Here is a 22,210-nt window from a genome sequence, read left to right as displayed (position 1 = left end):
TTGCTTGAGCTAATACTCATGGGAAAGAACAGCATCAGTGTGTGTGTGTGTGTGTGTGTGTGTGTGTGTGTGTGCGCGTGTGTGTGTGATGATTATGACGGTATTATGTGGTTGGTTAATACCAAGGAATCAACAAATCTAATGGTTAAAAACTGGCCATGTGCAATGAGGCAAAGTGGAGACTGGGAGTAATTGCTAATTCAGATTACCAGAGTCTTGTCCTCACAGTTCTTGTTACTACTTCAGTCAATTGCATGCCCTCTGCCCAAATAATCCTCCTATTTCAAAGCATCCCTTTGCTTAAATTGTAGAGACCTAATCATTGAAATGCTATGTTTGCATATCTGAAGTTGTAAGAGTAGATTACCTAATTATCTAGTAATATTGAGATAATTCAAATATTACGTACTGAATTTTTGTTTGATTTTCTTAACAGAAAACGATTTAACTGTGAGAGTTAAATATGATCGATTTTTAACTATTTGTATTGAAATCACTGTTACAGTTCTGACAAAAAAAAATGTAGACATTGTGTGCTTTGAATTTGCCTTTAGTATTAAAAGTACCTAAATTTCTAAATGTAAAAAAAAAAGTTTATTGTTGCTCCTGACGTTGGGTTATTAGAAAATGCCCTGCTAACTGGTATGGCAGTTGGTACAGATAGTGCCAAAAGAGAAGCAGCAAACTAAACACAATCTGTTCAAAGTCCAGTAGTGCTGCTGTAAGTTTTAATTGATGTACAATTTGTTGAATACATGGTGGCAAAGTCTTTAAGAATATGAATGCATTAGATGAAACTATACACTTCAATAAGCAATGATATTGTTTCCTTTCTATGGCTCTCTAACTCAGAAAATGGAAAATAGAATTTAGTCCGAAAACATCTCTTTTTATATTAGATTTAAGGATGTTGGCACATTGGATTAACTGACTTTACATTTGAAAGAATAATTGAGATATGGAAGGATTATGTTTGGAACTGATAACAAGTTCATTTGTGTATGAGTTTTGTGAGTTGTGGGGAGAGAAGCAAAGTTCTGGGCACTGCTTAACCATTCCCTGTCCCCATTCCGTAGAAACTCAGGTTCTAGTTTGCTGTTTGTCCTATGTCCTGTAAATATGCAAACTGATATTTGTCAAATATTTTGGCCGATTTCCAATGGATTATGAGTTTGTTTGTTTGCAGGTAGCGCAGCTTTCAGATAGCAAGTTTTAGTCAGCAGTATATTGCTTTTTCCTCACTGGTCTTTGTACTCAGGACAAGCTCATGGGTAGGAGGTTCATGCGATAACAGCTTCCAGACAGAATAAAGAGAAAAGAATTAAAAAAGACAAACTTCTCCTCAATTCTCAAAGGAACAAACAAAACCTTTCCAGCGACCATGGAAGAAACTGATACAGTTTGGAATACTTTATTCTTGTTGGTAATCACAGAGTTCCGTGCTTCCTCTGGAGTTAGGCACAAAGCTTCGGTGTTCCTAAGGCTACTAGGGCTGCTGGTGTCACTCTGCTCACACCTCTCTGGGGAAGCTCTGATACAAATAAAAGTTAGGGAACCCATTGATTCTAGGAAATTTTGAATTAAAGTTCTAACAACCTGGATCTCCAAACTCCGTAGAATATACAAACCTTCAGAATTCTATGAGTGCACAAATTTTTTTTCTTTGTTCCTTCTTTTGTCCTTATTTTTTTTTTTTTGCCTCTTAATAAGTCCCATAGAAAACATTAAGTTCAGCACAAGATTAAAAATTCAATCTTATAATAGTGGATGAAAATAACTATTGGCACGGTCGTCTCTAGTGTCACAGAATGTAATTGACTAAAAGACACCAATAGACATAGGCAAAGTCTAGATCATTTAATGTAAATAAAAAGATCTGCATCCCAAGGGGACTTCACAGGGCAGGGACTATAATCTAAGGGCACTTCCTCTCAGAGGGAAGCTTCCCTGGCCTACAAGGAAGCCAGCTGCGTTCCAGCAGCTGTGCCAGTGTCAGGTGAACAGCCATCATGTCTTTCAAGAAGCTCCCTCTCATGTATTCCTGATTCTTGTGAAGAATCTGATTATGTGTCTGAGTGTTTGCCAGCTACAAATAACTGGTAACAGCTCCAGATTATTCCTGAGTGAAGCAAATGTTGATTTTCTAGGCACGTAATCCCTGCTAGCAAGTCCAACCTGCATGCCTAACTAAGGCTTATTCCTGCAAAACTAATAATGCAGGAATTCTGATATTTTTTAAATGATAAACATTCCAACTTTTATAGTGATTTCTTAAAAGCCTGAAAATAATATTGTGTTTGTGCTTAACTTGCCATCATGCTAAGTGTGGGAAGTATCCATATGAATATAAAATACTAAGCTATTTCATACATGTGCACACACACATCTACATACGTATATGTGCACGTGTTTATATTATCTTCAGCAATCAGTTACATCACTGCAGCTATAAGCTTTGCCTTATGTATATTTTGTATTTCAGCATAATATACTTTGCATTATAGCTATTCATTAACTCTGCTGAGTAAATGTAAGTTATGGTAACAAATGGAATAAGAATATATATATTGCATACTCCCCGCTTCTTACATGACTGGTTGTTATTATTTAGGCTTCAGGAGTATCTGAGGACTTGTTGCATAGAGTGTGAGACCTGAAAGCGTTCAAGTATATGAAGAAGATGTCAAATTATTCTAACACTTACGAAACACCTTTTTCAGGACTTGAGCTCTACACTTTAGTTTTTTATGATTTCCTTTCTTAAAATGTTTATGACATTGGTAAATTCTGGGACAGTCTGTTTCACACACGCATGCACACATAATACACACATATTTATATATAATTTTATGACTTGACATGTAGAAGAATGAAAAGGGGGTCATCATAGTTAATAAGAAATGAACAAATGCCAGGTATCTCTGAGGCACATTTTTTTCCTTGTTTAGTGTAACTGTGTCCAATTAAACAATAACCAGTCAAAAGGACTAAAGGAGCACAGAAATAATTGTATGTAGGACTTTGATGAGATTGTACATGCCTAAATATAAATAGCATATATGGGGCGCCTGGGTGGCTCAGTCGTTAAGCGTCTCCTTCAGCTCAGGGAGTGATCCCAGGGTCCAGGGATCGAGCCCCACATCGGGCTCCTCCGCTGGGAGCCTGCGTCTTCCTCTCCCACTCCCCCTGCTTTTGTTCCCTCTCTCGCTGGCTGTCTCTCTCTGTCAAATAAATAAATAAAATCTTTGAAAAAAAATAGCATATATGTCTCCGTAGTCTATAAATAATGGAAAACTCAATTTAGTTTAATGTCCTAATTTGCCAAATGAGATTTATTGTTACCTAATGTTGAATTAAAATTATAAAGCAATCATTTTATTAAAACTTATTTAATTATTTACTATCTCCAGTTAATTTGCTTCATCTTAAAAGGTGTAAAGAATGATTTAACAAGTGACAGAAGCCTCAAGGTATTTTACACTATTCAATGTCCTGTTAAGAGTAGCTAAATCACCAAAATGAAGTATTTTAAATTAAGTTCTTGTGTTCTCGTGCATATTGCTCATTCCTGGAAAGAAAAAAAAAATTATATATATATATATAATTTTTATTTATTTATTTATTTTTAAGATTTTATTTATTTATTCGACAGAGATAGAGACAGCCAGCGAGAGAGGGAACACAAGCAGGGAGAGTGGGAGAGGAAGAAGCAGGCTCATAGTGGAGGAGCCTGATGTGGGGCTCGATCCCATAACGCTGGGATCACACCCTGAGCCGAAGGCAGACGCTTAACTGCTGTGCCACCCAGGCGCCCCAATTGTAATATTTTTAACTTCAACAATTGCCAGTTATCACAAATGATATGGGCCAGAGCAGGTAGTTGCAAATATAATTATAAAAGTTTGAAAAAGCGTGACTTAAAATTAATCTAAATTCTTAAAAAATTGCTAGATGAAACTACAAAGTGCAATGTAAAGTTTTAATAACAGACCTTCAAATTTTCAGCCATTATTTAATTTCATCTCCATGTTTTTGGAACTATATAATTCTTTTGTTAACTTTCCAGCTCATTTTTATTTGAAGCAGTTTTATTCTATGACAGTGGATTCTTTGAAAATAAAATAGTTCTATATGTTAATTGATCCATATCATTTAAAAATCATAGTATGTACAGAGCTAACTGGACAAAACTAGAACAGTTTCCTAACAAAGTAACGGTAATAAAATAATAAAAATTAAATAATGTTTAATTTACTCATTAGAATACTGATCATTTTAATAATTGGATATTGATTAAATAAAAATGGTATTGGATGAATATATTCAAATATATATATATTAAAAGAAGAAACTAAGATATGCCTATTGTCTTCCTTAAAGGAAATTATTGTTTTTCGTTTTTTTTAAAGTACACAAGCCTTATTGGTGTATTATATTTGTATTATATGTGTATACTTTATATGTACTATGAAATTAATTTCATAAACTAGAATATTTTATTTTTTTATTTTTTTAAGATTTTATTTATTTATTTGAGAGAGAGGGAGAGACAGAGCATGAGTAGCGGGGACAGGAGGGAGAGGAAGAAGCAGGCTCCCCACTGAGCAGGGGTCCAATGGGGAGCTCAATCCCAGGACCCTGAGAATATGACCTGAGCTGAAGGCAGACCCTTAACTGACTGAGCCACCCAGGTGCCCCAAGAACATTTTATTTTAATAAAAGCTATCCTTTAAATGGCTTCATCTCAAAGCACTGGTAATATCCTTTAGTAAAATGGGTATATTTTGAAATACATTTTCTTGAAAATCTGCTGGAGAAGATATATACTGCATTGAATGTCACTTTTATTATTAAAGCTTCATTATATATATATTCAATATATATTGAATACACACACACACACACACACACACGCATTTGTTGTACCTACAATACAAATTAATAGGAGAAAATCAAATTTTATTTCAAATATACGGGGAATCCACATAGATGTGGAAATTCCAGAGACAGGCAAGCTAAGGTACCTAAGTCATTCGGCGTTAAGACGGGGGTAGGGATCTGGGCCTTCAAAGAGAAGAAATGCAATTCCCAGGAAGATGGAAAAGAGTAAATGTTAGGTAAGCAAGTGTGTGTGTTAGGTCACCGGGAAGCAAGGGGCCGTGGAGGACTCGGATCGCACAGGTCTTGCGAGGTTGCTGCCTGTCTACCCCAGCCGAGTTTACTGCACCGCTGTCTATGGTGATAGCTCTCCTCCTGCGGCAGCTTCTGCATCTAAAATCTTTGTAGGCAGTTGAGGCGGTAGGCAAAGAGTGTTTCCTGAATCTGCTTGGTTTGGATTGCTTTTTAACTTAGGATAATCTTCATGCCAAAGTGGCCCATCTTGGGGTGGCCTGCCCTTGGCAGCTGTAAGAAGATCACGGACCTTATAAAGAAAAAGAAAGTGAAATACAGGTCGGAATGTACTGGAACATCTATGCTTATTATTGTTAGACAACGTACTGAGTAATTTTCTGTAGTGTTGAGAGATATAGAAAGACTATTGAGTGCCTGTAACTACTTTTTGGATTTTTTTAAACAGCAAAATTACTCTGAAAATAACAGTGTGACTAGAGATTAAAGCTAATACAAGAGACAGAATAACTATTGATAAAAAAAAAAAAACCAAGGGAGCAATTTGCCTTCACGCAGGAAAATATTAAAGGCTATCCAAAGGAATTTATAAGTGAATGGACAGGATTTTAACTTACTAGCAGAACAACAAAAGGGCTTCCAGCTCAGTAACCTACTTACCCAGATAAATTTCCTATGTTCCATGTTTATTCAGTCTATCCTTTCTCAGCCTTAGGGACAAGATAATTCAGTGTTGAGTTTTTAGCTAGGCTCCTACTCCTCACTTCTCCTGTTCCCACCAATTCCTCAACTGCTTTTCACTATTCCAGTCCTGGCTAAGCCCCACCTCTTTAGAAAGCCTCTTGGTACTTGAGAGGGGCCCTCCTGGATAGTCTTATGTGTTTAGTCTGCTCAACATAATTTAGAACTTCAAAGTAAAACATTGTTTTGAACATATGCATTAGATGATATACTTCTTTCAAAAGCATTGGTTATTCTTTCATCATTGCCTTCCTCAAAACTCACTTGTCAAATTGGTAGATTCCTTTTTTAAAATAATATTTTTTATTATATTATGTTAGTCACCATACAGTACACCCCTGGTTTCTGATGTAAAGTTTGATGATTCATTAGTTGCGTATAACACCCAGTGCACCATGCAATACGTGCCCTCCTTACTACCCATCACCGGTCTATCCCATTCCCCCACCCCACCCCCTCTGAAGCCCTCACTTTGTTTCCCAGAGTCCATAGTCTCTCATGGTTCATTCCCCCTCAAATTGGTAGATTCTTGATTACTGATCCATTTCCAAGGTCTCTATACTTGGGAAAAGTTTAACACTAAAGCTCTACTTGGTAAGAAATTATTGACTCTTATTATCTTCTCACTGGGAAACTGTAATATACTCCTGTAGAATGCAGGTTGGGAAAAGCTTTTAAATTTACTAAGAATATAATATTTTAAGCAGTTTTTCATATTTTAACATTAATGATTATTGAATAGAACTTAGCATTTATTTTTTTTAAAGATTTTTTTTATTGTATTTATTCATTCGACAAGAACTTAGCATTTATTATACAGTGTTCTTTTATTTGAATTAAATGGCTATGCTTTTGTTGTTTGTAGCAGTTATTAGAAATATTAATCAACTGAACCCTAAGGTAATGTTAATATTATGAAAACATTAATATTTATGCTGTTTTCTCCCATCCTACCTTTCCCCTCCCCAAGGTAGTTAAAATCTCTTCTTTGGAAAGAAAAAAAAAAAGTTTTATAAGGTGGTATACAATCTAAACTGTATAAAAACTCTCGAATTTCTACTTCAAGTCAATATGTCATATAAATATATCTTACCTCATTTCCCAGTGGATTTAATGAGGAATTACAATGGAGCTGCCTTGAAAACAGATTTGCTTAAACATTTTATTTCTATATTACTCCTGAATATTTGAAAATTGAACTTCCCAAGTGGGTATGTTATTCTGCAGAAAGCCTTTTTAGAATGAATTTACTTTAGCTGGATGGCTCCTGCCATCCCAGGCAATCTGCTTGCTCCCTGTTTTCTCACTCTTCCAGAGAAGATAGCAGGGCAGATAACCATCTAAGGAAATTGTCAGAGGAAACTGAAACTCTCTCTCTCTAAAGAGCTTCTCAGTATAGAACACAGATGTGATGTCTTTATTGAGCAATCAAGTACAGATTATCTGGAAGGAGGTTAGTTTTATCCAGTATATAAATCATGTAAAGAAACTAAATTCCTATTTTTTTCCTTGTGCATCTCTGGTGCTATCTTATGTACGTATAAGCATAGTTTAATATTTAGAAAAATGTATCCATTAAAAGTTTTGTTTTCAGTATCTATACAAAGAAACAGGATGGGGACCAATAGTTATAGTAGGATGATTAAAAGTAGTCCAAATTTAACCCAGCCAAATTGTGTGTTAATTGATGTTGTCAGTTAAGTACTTATGCCCACCCCTGTAGAAATAAATTCAAGTGAATGATTATAGCATTTCCATAATACTAAAAAGATATTTTCCTTGAAAATCCTTAGATCTGATTAAATTAAATGCATTTTTTAAATTTATTAATCTATGATGTATTATTTGTTTCAGGAGTACCGGTCTGTGATTTATCAGTCTTACACAACTCACAGCGTTTACCATAGCACATACCCTCCCCAATGTCCATCACCCAGCCACCCCATCCCTGCCACCTGCCTCCACTCCAACATCCCTCAGTTTGTTTCCTGGGATCAAAAGTCTCTTATGGTTTGTCTCCCTCTCTGGTTTCTTCTTGTTTCATCTTTTCCTCTCTTCCTCTGAGATCCTCTGCCTTGTTTCTCGAATTCCACATCTCAATGAGATCATATGATAATTGTCTTTCTCTGATTGACTTATTTCACTTAGCATAATACCCTCTAGTTCCATCCACGTCATTACGAATGGCAAGATTTCATTTTTTTAATGGCCGCATAATATTCCATTGTGTATATAGACCACATCTTCTTTATCCATTCATCTGTCGATGGACATCTGGGGTATTTCCATAGTTTGGCTATTGTGGACATGCTGCTATAAACATTAGGGTGCACGTGCCCCTTCAGATCACTATATTTGTATCTTTGGGGTAATTACCCGGTAGTGCAATTGCTGGGTCGTAGGGTAGCTCTATTTTCAACTTTTTGAGACACCTCCATACTGTTTTCCAGAGTGGCTTTACCAGCTTGCATTCCTACCAACAGTGTAGGAGAGTTCCCCTTTCTCCACATCCTCACCAACATCTTGGGTTTCCTGACTTGTTAATTTTTAGCCATTCTGACTAGCATGAAGTGGTATCTCATTGTGGTTTTGTTTTCTATTTTCCTGATGCCGAGTGATGTTGAGCACTTTTTCATGTGTCTGTTGGCCATTTGGATGTCTTCTTCGCAGAAATGTCTGATCATGTCTTCTGCCCATTTCTTGATTGGATTATTTGTTCTTTGGGTGTTGAGTTTGATAAGTTCTTTATAGATTTTGGATACTAGCCCTTTATCTGATATGTTTAAATGCATTTTGAATGAAGAAAGTTTATGCTGTCTTTTTTCCAAAGATCTTGTCCTTTCTCATTTTATGGAAGTATATTATCTAAGAGAGGTGAACATAAACACATATATAAATATATGTGTTACAATAAAAATTCTGTGACTCTTATCTTTCTTAGTTAAAAAAGGGATTTACCTCTCATCCAAAAATAAGTGTATTCTTCCCAAATATAGAATTTAGACATTTTCTAAATACCATGCTCTTTTCCCATGAAAATAAAAATGTAATAATAATAATGCATTAAATTAAATCATGCATAGAAGTTTACAATAATATACCCCATGAACATGCCTGTGACTTCATCAATTTATTTTAAATAATATACCATCTATACCATCAACAAAATGCTTAGGGCACAGGAAAATATAGAGTAGGCAGAAGACATGGGTCTCTGGTTAAGAAAAAAATGCACAGGCATTTCAGAAGTTAGATAACAATGTTAGAAATTGCATGTCAAAAGGATTTCATTCGTTGTACATAAAACCAATCAGGAAGTGAGAAATCATAGGCCAGTATTGTGAGAGAAAGGCATGGCGTCCTGTCCCTTCAGCAGAAGACCCATATTTAACCAGTATTTAATCCACCTGCAAACAAATAGAATAGCAATTTTTATCTTTAGTGATTATCAATTGTTTGATCCAGTATCAGAGTTTGATATCTAATACCAGCCCCAGATTTCTTTGTCTTGGCATGCGTTATATTGTTTTGGGTCTATTCTATTGTGTTAATAATTTTTAACCTAGTAGTAAACTCCTTTAATGTATAACGTACTGGAGGGTCTTCTTAGGTTCAATTATATTCAGACTCACGGGGCTACCATAGGTATACATGACATTGAATTCACTTTACAGATACAAGATTGGAACCACAGCTTGCCAACATCTCCTCTCACTCCCCCCTCCTGGGGACACTTGAAAATTCTGAAGGCAGATTTGCTTGTCATGATTGGAGAAGGTGAGATGCTCTTGGCCTCTAGTGCATAGAGGCCAGGGATGGTGCTCAATGTCCTAAGGCACAGGACAAACTCCCAACAGAGAAGCATTCTGCCCAAAATGTAATAATTTGTTGTAGGTGAGGATTATCCCGTTAATTTTAGGGTATTTAGAGGCATTCCTGGATTCTAATCTTGACATGCCACTAGCACACCTCTTCTCATGTCCTAACAACAACAACAAAAATGTCTTCAAACATTGCCAAATGTCCCCCAATGTGCAAAATGACCCCCGGTTAGGGCCTACTCCCTACACAGTGGTTCATACATAAGGAGAGGAGAGCTATATAATTTGGGGATGGGAACTCTGGCAGAATCCTCTGCCCCACAGGAACCAACGTCTCTTGTAACAAACCTACAGATACAACTTCTTGTGCCTGAAGTTACAAGGAGTCGCTACACGAAGGTCAAAGCTGTGGCATCCTATTAGATATGATTCCTCTATTCCTATTCCTCTCAATCCAGAAGCAATTTAATACAGAAATGTTGCCTAAAATCATAGTTGACATTCTTCCCTTGTCAAGTTACTGGGGAAGCAGAGCAGAACTTTAAAAGAAGGTCAGATTCTCATGCAGCAGGGAAAAGGGTTTTGTCATCCTTTCAAATGCATCTACTCTTCATCTGCTGTGTTAAACTTTCTTAGTAATTCTTTTGCTTTAGTACTTTTCTTTGTTTGATCATAATAATTACAGTTGTGTGTATTGAGCAAGTATGTTTCCAACGTACCTTGCTTTTTTTTGACTCATCTTCTGTGAACTGCTGTGCCTATATTCTTTCTTTGTAAGTTTTTTGGCTTTGTATCTGAGTTTGGGAGGGAGTAGCTGTATTTCATGCTGTTCCATCAGATCGTATGCTCTCTTACGAATTCCTTTCTTCTGGCAAATGAGTATTTCCTTGAAGCCTTAAAGATTCTAGTAGGAAAAAGCAAAAATTCTTCAAAAAGAAACTTTGAGACTTAAGCTGACCGTGCATTGTGAAATTGAAAGAAATTCTCTCTTGATTTCACACTTATTAGACTTATTTTCAATGTGGAAATTACTCTTTCTTCTTAATTCCAAACTATTTTCAAAGAGAAAGAAGTCAAATACTTTTCTTGAAAATTAGTGAATATGTGGATTTTTTTCTTTAATACTGTTTCTCAGTGACTGGAATAAAATGTGTTCTTTGAGAAAGATTGTTATGTAGCTTGAATAGTGTTGTTTGTTTTTTTTGTTTGTTTTTCAATCAAAGAAGGGTTTAACTTCAAAAAAAATTAATCAAGCATGGAACATATTAAAAATTAGGCAGGAATTGAAAAATACTTAAGAAAAATAAGATGCAGTTTCTTAGCATTTTAACTATTTGCATTGAATGTATGAAATGGCAGGGGTGCCTGGGTGGCTCCTTCGGTTAAGCAGCTGACTTGATTTCAGCTCAGGTCATGATCTCAGGGTCCTGGGACTGAGCCCTGCTTGGGACTCTGCACTCAGCAGGGAGCCTGCTTGTCTGCTTGAGGATTTCTCTCCCTCTCCCTCTGCCCGCCTCCTTCAGGTTCACTCTCTGTCTCTCTTTCCAATAAATAAATCTTTAAAAAGTATGAAATGGCAGAATTAATCTGATGTTCCTTCAGTTATTCTTAGTTTCACTGTGTCTGTCAGTGTCAACATTTTCTCCAGTGATTTTAGTATTCGAAGATAAATGTTCTTAGGCACAAGCTAAATGCTTTGTGTCCAACGTAGAATGATTAATATAATACTTTATTGCTGACTTAAAAGATTTAAGTAATCTGTGTATGTGAAGTTTTCACTGTAAGTACTGACTTGAAACCATAAGGCACAAATGTATGCAAATATTGAGAGAGATGTAAACGTGTATGACGCATGTCTGTCTGCCTGTATGTCTACCTTTCTGTCCATCCACTCACCAATCCCTCTGTCTCAATGTTGGCTTCATGCAAACGGCGTGTTTATTGAGTGAACACCCATTCTTATTAACGTATTTTTCTTCTTTGCATTTTATGACATCATACGTGCTAGTTGTTGCTGTCTTCCACTCATGTCTTTTTTGCTTGCTTGTTTTAGAAAGAGAGAGAGCATGCAAGAAGGAGGGAGGATGGAAGGAGAGGGAGAGAGAGAATCTTAAGCAGGCTCCACACTCAGCACAGAGCCCCCCACACACAACTTGTGTCTCACAACCCTGAGATCATAACCTGAGCCGAAATCAAGAGACGGACCCTTAACCGACTGAGCCACCCAGGCGCCCCTCCCCTCATGTCCTTATTTCTATTTACTCTTCCTTCCAAATCGGGTTTTGTTCCTATTGTTCTTTGGCAATATAAGGACTTAAACTATGACTTTGTGCAGACCTTCCCTGCATTTGTATCTGAGGCATTCAGCTGCTTCTGTGAACTTCAGCTTAGCTTCCTGATTTATTCTAAAACCTAATGTAACCAAAATTGAACTTGTAGTGATTCCTTAATTATTTTTTCTTCTCTTGAATTCCCTGCCCCACCTAAAAAGTTCTCTCTCCTCTCTGTTATGAGAGTCCTCGTTCTATCTTCTTTTTTCCCCAACATGCATTTGAAAGTCAAGATATTGGATTCTGAAATTAAAGACCGGGTTTAAATTCCAGCTTTACTATTCTCACTATAATTTCTCTCAGTGTTCATTTTCCATATCTCTCATGATCGAGATTTATTTCCATCCACTGTATGACACATACCTCTGAGAACTGAATTAAATGATACCAAAAAGTGTTTAGCCTGGGGGTGCCTGGGTGGCACAGCGGTTAAGCGTCTGCCTTCGGCTCAGGGCGTGATCCCGGTGTTATGGGATCGAGCCCCACATCAGGCTCTTCCGCTATGAGCCTGCTTCTTCCTCTCCCACTCCCCCTGCTTGTGTTCCCTCTCTCGCTGGCTGTCTCTATCTCTGTCGAATAAATAAATAAAATCTTAAAAAAAAAAAAAATGTTTAGCCTGGTGTTTGACACACAGATAGTACTTCCTAATCATCAGCTCTTCGTTTTCAAAACCTTCTCAGAATCCATTCCTGCCTCTCCAGTCCCACTGTCATTCTCAAAGCTAGACCCTTTCATGTCCTGCAAGGAAGTCCTGTTTCGCCCACCGCTGATCTTCCCTTTCCCCCTCAGAACACTGATGTCAGATGAACATTCCTTTATGAGCAGGAACCCTTCCAGTTGCAAGTGACAGAAAATTCTTATCTGACTGTTATGGACAAGAAACTGTAGTCGGTTCCAGGAACTTAAACATTAAGATCTTCTCAACCATCAGCTTGAGTTTCTCTTTGTCTGCTTTTTATTAGTGGTTCTCATTATTTCTAGGTATAGGTACGCCTGGGGGGGAAAAAGTGCTCTTTTTTGCCTCTCATCCAAGGATTAACTCCTGTGGGATGTGATTCACTTGGCTTAGGTCGCCATTCTCTACAGCAAAGGCATGACTGCGAGCATTCGATATTCCCTCTTTGTTTAGAAATTCTACATACCTACTCATTATTCATGATTCAAAGTTCAGACTCCTAGATTGGCAAACAGGACCCTCCACCCTTCTCTGAGATCATATACCATATTCCAGTCAAGGTGAACAGTTCATTATCCTATGCACTTTTGAATTTGATGCTTTTTGTAATTTCATTTTTTTCCTCATGAATATGCTTAAAGTCACCTCTCCTGTACCCCCCCCCAAAAAAAAAAAAACATTTTTAAGGCAACAGTTAAATGCCATTTCTCTCGTAAAATTTCTCTCTGAAAACTCCAACTATGTCTAAGCTTTTTATCCTCTAAATTGACACCTTTTTTCTGGACTTAGCAATTTCAGTGTTCTACTCCTAAATTATATATATGAGATATCTATATATATCTATCTATATAGAGATATATATTTTTTCTTTTTTCTCTTTTTCTCTCTCCCCCATAAGAAAATGTAGGTTTTTCCTTTCGTGAGTCATAATTGCATCTTCCAAAAGGACCTAGATCAGTAAATGTATAAACTAATGAATTATTTGAAATATGTACTTCTGGCTTTGGTCGTGTTTTTCAGCTGCTGTTTTGTTAAGATATAGCGCCACGTCACAGTTTTTACCATAAGTATGAGTATGGGTACACTTCTAGGGGAGAAATAGACTATAAACTGATAGCTTCTGATTCTGGCACTGGTTCTAATTCCAGCAGTTTTTAATGTGTGACTAACTCTGTCTCTACCACCAGTTTCTTTATGCAAATGAAGAATTTAGTACGATGATCTCTAAGTAATCATGAAGTTTGAAATTATTACCAACAAGTGTCTGATTCCTAATTAAGGCGTATATCACAGAGAACACATATTTTGGTAACCATTTCAGAAATCTCCTAGAAACTGCTTATTTGACTTAAAAAGATGCATGATGACATTTCATAGCAACAAGTTCCCAGTGTTAAAATGTCTGTTCTAAGTGAAAGATGAATAAAAAATAAAAAAGATAACCTGAAGACAAGTAGCACATTAATTACACCTGCTTTACTCCCATTGCATCTAGAGAGAATACATTTGAAATCACGGAAAAATCATTCTTAGTATAAGTAATGACAAGATTTTTGTGCAGTGAGTTAAAATTTTTTAAGGTTTATTAAACATATTGTCCTTGTGACTTTTACCTGAATCTTTCTTTTGTTTGGTTTATGATTAACTTTACCTTAGATTAGCAATGATCAGTAGGTACAATACTGAATCCATATACTGGTCCAAATATCATGCATACAAACATGTGTTATTTTCAGTTACTTATTTTTAAAGGCTGTGGATCCGCTATCTTATTGAGGATACTGCTGTTTGGTTCCTTCTTTAGGGAAAAAAAAAGAGTACTTGTTCAAGCAACTTTAATTATTTTATTTTTGTTTGTATGTCTGTTTCTATGTAGATATCCTTTGCAGCTTATCTGTAAAGAAAATAAACTTTACAAAGCAATGGAAAGATATAGTAGCTTGGAAACTAGGACTTTTCTCTCAAAGACCATTTCATCTCAAATGCCTAATTTAAAAATTAGATTGCCTATTTGCTTTAGCAGAAAGCTTTTTCAAAAAAAGTTTCTGAGCCTTTTTTTCTTCAGAGCAATCTGTTAAAAAGTTCTGCTTCCAGTGTTTAAATATATTAGATCAGCTCGTTTGGGTAAAAAAAACACAATTTGTTCAGCATACACATTAGTATTTATCTGGAGTTGAAAAAGATTTTAATTGAAATGGCCATTTTGACCTTGAACAATATTAAAAGTAGCATTTAATAAATCATGTGATAGTCCTACAGTATGTGTTTTGGTTTCCTTCCGAAGTCTTGGGAAAACATGATTATTTTCTGAGGCGGCTTTTGAACATTCTTACCTTTAGAAAATCTCTCTTTTCCTCCCATCCTCTAGTCCTCTCCCTCCTTTTCTGTACATACACACGTACTTACATACATACATGTGTATGTGTGTGTATATATATATATGTATACAAGTATATGTATATATGTATAAAAGTATGTTTATGCATACATAGGGAGTTATAATTTGAGTCTATTGCTCCTTCTTTGAAAATGGAGCACACCTTGTCACTTGTCTGTCTTTAGCAATCAGGTTGGTTTTCTCTCTTTTTCATAGTCCTGAAGATGAACACCATGCCATCCCATGATATGGAATACTCTTGATCCCAAATTGCAGCTTAACCATAAGTCTTGGGTTTTTACATTGTTGACTAAATAAACCAGTGTTTCTTAAGAATCATATCTGACCTTAACCCCCAACCCTACGATCATCTAATATTTTCATCTTTCATTAGTTCATTTATCGAATTGCTTACCACTAATGTGTTTATATTTGTGATTGTTAGATAGAGAGGTTTCCATGAATGAAAAAAATAAATAAATAAATTCGGCAATCTGTGTAAGTATAGTCTTCTGTTGACACTCAGTCTCAAGATAGTTTCTTGAAATGTCAGGGTTCAAGGTGAGCGGGGGCCTGAAAGCTTGGGCTCCATCTGTCCATAAAATTCAAATAAAGCTTCTACATTCATCTGTATATACTAAAATTAATAGGAATAGAAATACATATTATTTGCTTTTTAGCAATAATGATGCCACATAAATTCAGTTGAGATATGATACAGGTTTTCTAAAGTGTTTCATTTCTTTTACCATGTAAATAATAATAATTTTACTTCATTTTTCCATATAAATGTTGATTGTTACAAATGCCTTTCCACGTGGTTCAAACACCAACAACACCGTAACAACAAGAGTGAACTGACTGGAAAAGTAAAACCAAGTTACAAAAGAACATCTACTTCTAGTGTATTTTTATGCCTCACCATGATCGCTTTGTATACTTCCTTATTTTTTTCTAATTTGATCAAAATAATGACTATTTTTCCAGCATTATAAACTAAAATAGTGGCATTGCTTTGATTCTTGGCATGGTTATGTTTAACTTATTGCTAAATGCTTCATTCTTTTCCAAGGCAATGAAACTATGACTCTCTCTCTTTCTAACATGTGAATCTGGCTATCCCCCTGAAAACAGTGTTTATCTTTTATTTCCCTGCATTCTTCTCTTTACTTCATTCCCTTGCTTGGCACTAGTTTCTGGATTGGTTGTTGCGCTAAAGCTGCAAGTGGTCTCTGCAGTTTGACCTAGTTCCTCGCACGACTGCGATCTCCCGTGCCGCCTGCCAACCTCATGCTGGCGTTTATGGGCCTTTGTCCTTTCTTCTCACCTTTCACCACCGAGGGGTCATTTGTTCTAGAGAGCCATTCTTCTCGCTTTTTAAGTGCCTTATATTCAAGTTTGTGCGTCACTAAGCCTATAAAATTGCTGAAAATATGTGTGTGTATTTTTAGCATACTTTTTTGAACAAAAAGACCTAGACAAAGCTTGACTAGTTGGGGTAGCATTATAATTTATGAGATCATGGTCTGTTCATGAAATTTACACTGAAGGTGGCCTTCTGGGTTTACTCATTGCAAGTACTTTTTTCTTTCTTTTTTTTTTTTTTTTTCTTTTTCGTTTCGATTTTTAATTTAAATTCTTGTTAGTTAAGATATAGTGTTAACTCATTTTTTTTTTCTTAAACAATTGCTTTTTGTTGTTGTTGCTGCTCAGTGGGGCACCACATTTACTTTTTTATTTTCACTCTAATCAGTATTCAAATGTAAAAGCTTTAATTAATTCAGCAGTAAATATTTACGGATAGTCTACAAATTTTTGTGCTAGCATAAGGGAAATTCAAATAAGAAAGAAAGTCTGTATGCTAGATATGATGTGGAACCAGACAAAAACTTCCAACATGAGTGACCCGACGCATCCTATGTGAGCACAGAAGAAAGAATGTTGGTGCCTAATAATGCTTTGTCCTGAGTGTGTGTGTGTGTGTGTGCGGTATGTAGCTTTACATTTGAGTTCACCAATATTGACAAATATGGATCTGAATGTGTACAAGGATTTTCCCCAATCTTCTCACTTCGTTTTGAATCTCTCAACTTAAACTTCTTTATAAAATGACTTGAGCCTACAATTAACTATGAGAACTTTCTAACCTGTCTCCCTAATATTTCTGTGAATATTTCTGTGAATAGCCTTTCTCCCTAATTCTCCTGTGACTCTCTCACTCTGTTTTTTTTTTTTTTTCCTGTGTGCTCAACATCCACTCCACTGTCATCCCTCCCTTGACAAATTTTAATTTTCCCCACATGTCATTTCACTGAGTGGACTCAGTCTCTTTTTATAATTTCTGCAAAGCAGCCAGTATTAATCTAAGGCTGAGAGGCCCAACAGATAACTAAATTTTTCCAGAAACTGAGGGAGGGGGCAGATTAGAGATGGAGATACTGAAAATGAGCTGTCAGTGTCTCCAGATAGCCATCATTAGCATTTCTCTGCAGTAGGTTTAGATCTTTCTTTATTTCCCATTTGGTGAGAACTTCACGTTCTAATCCTGAGCCACTGATAGAAACTACAACTCATATATATCATACTTAAGGTATATAGTAATTTACTTCTTTTCTGGTAATGATCTCTTATGTAGACGGCCCTGTCACATTTGGAAACACTAGTGAACTTTTTCTTTTAAAGGGAAAAGAAAGCCAATTATCCTAGCAAAAATATATGTTTCCCAGGATCTATCAATCTAGCCTTCAAAACTACATTTTTGACTTTCCCTCTCTGTGCAGTGTGTAAATACTTGTTTCTGTGTGTACTGGTGTGTGTTCATCTGCGTATATTCGTGTGTGTGTGTGTGTGTGTGTGTGGGTGAGTGGGTGGGTGTGTCTGCAGGAGTACATATCAAAGATAAGCAGAGTACAATGGGAAAAGAAAAGAGAATAATAAATGCTACAAGTATTGAGTCTAAAATTCAACAGTGAGAAGGGTAATACCAAAAGCAAAGGCGACATTTTTCTTGGGTGTCCTCTTAAACAGCTTGATATCAGGTCTTATTTCGCACAACATTTTAAAGGTCATTAGGAACAATACTCAGACCTAAAGGAACACAAAAGGGGATGCCGATTCACTGATGCAGAGTCCTTTCCTGAAACTTTGAGAGCCTCTACTTCCCGCATTCCAGAACAAGTAGACAGGGATTGTCCCTCTAATAAGTGAGAACAAAAGAAGATTTTCAATAGTTTTATTTTTTAACGTTATGTGGAATTTTAAAACCATTTTCTTAGGAAATCATGTGAATATTTTCTTGTCTTTAATTTCTTTCCCTGAATGTGGAAGATTGTATGTATGGATAGAAATGTTTAAGCTCTGATTCTAGGGTCCAGTTAAACCCTGAGGCTGTGTCATGTTTCTTTCTCTGGTTTCTTCACTTTCTCTCTTTTTGTGTTGGTATCTCTTTCATACATGGTTGGACATAATGTAGAATTAGAAGATATTTTACTACTCATGATATATTTTTCCTCCTTGATTTAAAATACTGATTAGTGGAATATTTTAAATTTCTCACTCAAAAACAATGCAAAAAATATTCATATAACTCCACTATATGTAACTGGATCTAAATTTTATTCCTTCTCTTTATGTGAGCACAGATTAATTTTTTCTGACCCTTTGGGTAGAGTTCTTTAATGGAACTAGGTTTCCCTAACTAGATCTAAAATAAAACCTATCTCTATGGGCAGCAAGAGAGCATGAAGTCAGGAAATGTTTTCCTTTGATAAGCTTGAAAAGTCAATTTCAAGGATAAAGTACCTTGATAAAAGTGAATCAGACTAGATAAACACAAATGGAAAACAGGAGAAATAGAGACATAAATAGATACGTGGTTTCTTCTACTTCTCCTAAATAAGAAAGGCGAGTAGATATAAAATGCAGGTGTTTTGCAAGATGAAAACATTAAAAAAAAAGAGAGACCAAAAATAAGGATAAATGTGGATGAAAATAATAAAAACTACTGCAAATGGGAAAGATAACAATATTTTAAGCAAGTGTTTCAGAGACATTTATCTGTGAGTTATGTAAAATTTCAATAATTGTCTATTAATTTTGAACCTATCCTGGGTGTATTAACAAAGATGTCAGAAGTTTAGATTATTACTTTGTTTCTTTAATTTTTCAATTACAAGCATATAATTACAGGAAAATTAATTATGATAAAGTTTCATTTAAAAAGTACTTATGCTAGCAATAGCCTCTGTGAATTTATGTGGGAAGATGTTTTTCAGAACTCCAAAAGCCCAGTTCAAGTGGCGTCATTGCAGACTCGGAATTACTGGAATAATAATGAGAGTTTCAGGCTCTTTTTCTTTTTCCAATAGAAAATTTAAAAGGTAATTCAGGGTGAGTCAGGATGCATAAGACCACAACTTCTCTAGTGTACTTATTTTAATTTCATATTTAGAAAATTTTTATATGAAATGATTATGTGGACTGTACGAAGTGAAATGTAGGGAATGAACTTTGAATGACAGAGAAGTTAACCCACGTAGAGTGCTTTGTGAACCCAGAAATTCCGACAGATTTAAGGATGGTATGCAATGATGGATTCTGTATTATTTAAGAAAGTATTTGAGACATTATAATTAACATAATTTGGACTGTATATTTATAAAAAGACTTTCTACTGTTCTTCAGAGCAATCCTTTGAAGACACACACCTCCCTTTTTTTTTTTTTTTTTTTTTAATGACTAGAGAATTGTGAACTAGAGAAAGTAAATGTTGTAACTGAATTGGCAAATGTAAGCAATTGAAAGAGATGGGATCCAAAGGACAATTTTCAGACTCTTTCCACTATATCCCCTGCTGACTAGATACTTTTAAAATACGTAAAGTTATAAAAAATTTTATAGTTTTAAATGGATTTCCGTCAACATCCTACTCGCAAAGTTGTGTCTCCACTGAACACACCGACACGCAGGGCCATTGAATGTTTTCCTGGTACCACATTAGTGGTTAGTCTGTAAGACTCCTTTTTCTCCTTTGTCATCTTACTTCTCCACACTACTTAATTTTCTCAAAAATCCTGGCTTCTCAGGTGTCTGTAATTCTGCATTTTGGGAGTTCGTTCTTTTCCCTGTCTAGTTTTATGAGTATCCTCTCAGACTCCTCATCCCTGAAGCCTGTGCTACATTCTTTTTTTTTTCACTTCCCACGTCGTAAGTTCAGACTCTCCTTGACTCTTGCCTACCTTGCTTTAGTCCTAACTGCCTTCAGTTTCTGGGATTCCAAAATCTTGGGGTCCCACGTTTCTCATTGCCTCAAAAATTAATTACAAACCCTTTAACCTGGGTTTTGGGCCCCACGTTGTTTGTCTCAACTTCTCAGCTATTACTTTTCTACATGCACTCTTCATCGTGGACGACTGCATTTTCATGGCTCTTGTTTTCATGCTTCCCCCCATTTCTCTTGTTAGTCCTTGTTTGATTTCTGTAGCTCCTAATAGAAAACCTGACAAGATACATGCCAACTCCTTTAAGATACTGTACCGGTCGCCACCGAAATATGATTTCCTGACTCTAAACCAAGTTAACAATGGAAACAACATCAGTAATAATAGAAACCAGCATGTGTGGAACACTCACTTTATGCCAAACACTGCAGTAAATGATCTTTTCGCAGTATTTGACTTAGTCCCTAAGTCCCTCTCCAGCTGTACATCACGTATTTGTATATTTGGGTGTGTGTTTGTTTGAGCCCATTATGTCCCTTTTCTAACCTAGAAACTGTAAGCGTATTAAAGCTTGTTAAAGGTAAAGTCATGATTGATTCATCTTTGTACTTCCTGCTCTAGACAGTTCAGTATTAGGCACTAAATTGGTATTCGAAAAATTATTAAAAAGTGATTAAATTATATAATAAATCAATGGACAATACCCACTCTGAGAATTCAGGCTCTGAAGTGTGTGTTTGAACTGATTTATCATTTGCATCATGAATGTTGATTCAATTGATCATTTTAATGAAAAGCCAATTCATTTTACGTAGTTCCCTGTTCTCACAACAGCTCTACTCACCAGATTGATAAGAGATTTTAACAGAATTTTAATGAATCTGTTCTTTATATCAATTTTTGATTTTTCACTGCTTTTGTATTTTTTCTTTGACCTTATCATCCTACACAATTAATTTAACACAGTCATGTACACATGGAGATTTAAGAAAACATCAGTATCTTAATGTTAAAAGCAAACAAACATGCAAATGACTAAAAAGCTAATGATAATATAATTCAAGAAAGTGCTGATGAAAGTAGCGTATAGTCAACTGAGAAAACTGGCAAAGATGGAACTGAGAAAATTTGTATCATATTTTATTGTTTCTATTTTAAATAATCTGCAGAATATATCCCATTGATAAAAACAGCAAATTATAAATAATTGCAATTTACCCCAGGATTAAATTGTCATTGTTAAAACTAGGAAATGTTATTATTGTCTTAACATAATTCAGTTATGTGACTTTGATATTCTTTACTCTTTTTCAGAGATGTAATGTCAATTTTTATCATTGTTATGTAGTATTAAAAATATACTGTTGGGGCACCTGGGTGGCTCAGTTGGTTAAGCGTCTGCCTTTGGCTCAGGTCATGATCCCAAGATCCTGGGATCAAGCCCCACGTCTGGCTCCCTGCTCAGTGAGGAGTCTGCTTCTCCCTCTCCTTCTGCTCCACCTCTCCCTCCCCTCCACCCATACTCTTTCTTTCAAATAAATATTTTTTAATCTTAAAAAAAAATACACTGTTAAAACACACTTGCCTATAGCAGAGGCAACTTATTTTAAGTATCATGCATTTTCAAACCAATGATTATTGTCACTATGACATTAAAGACATTTTACAAATTATGCTGGTGCAGAACTAATGGAGTCTACATATGTAGCTAGTGGATACTGGGAAAGATTCATCTCTAGAACTCCCAGTACACCGATTTGAAATGTTTTCATGGCATAGTCTGGGGGGCAGATATAATATATAGGTTCAATAGAACCACATAACAAAACTTGCTACTTCCTTCTCAACATAAAAACAGAACACAGATTTATTGTTACCCTCTAAAAGTTCATTTACAAGGCAATATTTAAAGTTCA

At 35.8% G+C, this 22,210-nt stretch overlaps 1 protein-coding gene across 1 annotated transcript in view; it reads left to right on the top strand.

The window, feature by feature from the left end:
* MDGA2 (MAM domain containing glycosylphosphatidylinositol anchor 2) overlaps positions 1 to 22,210 on the top strand; it is a 778,105-nt gene that overhangs the window by 596,262 nt on the left and 159,633 nt on the right. The window lies entirely within an intron of this gene.

The sequence above is a fragment of the Ursus americanus genome, chromosome 35 (assembly GCF_024610735.1).
Source record: "Ursus americanus isolate L20-20 chromosome 35, mUrsAme1.1.p, whole genome shotgun sequence".
Taxonomy (NCBI): Eukaryota; Metazoa; Chordata; class Mammalia; order Carnivora; family Ursidae; genus Ursus; species Ursus americanus.
The sequence above is the reverse complement of the archived record's forward strand: the minus strand, read 5'-3'. Positions and strand labels throughout refer to the sequence as shown.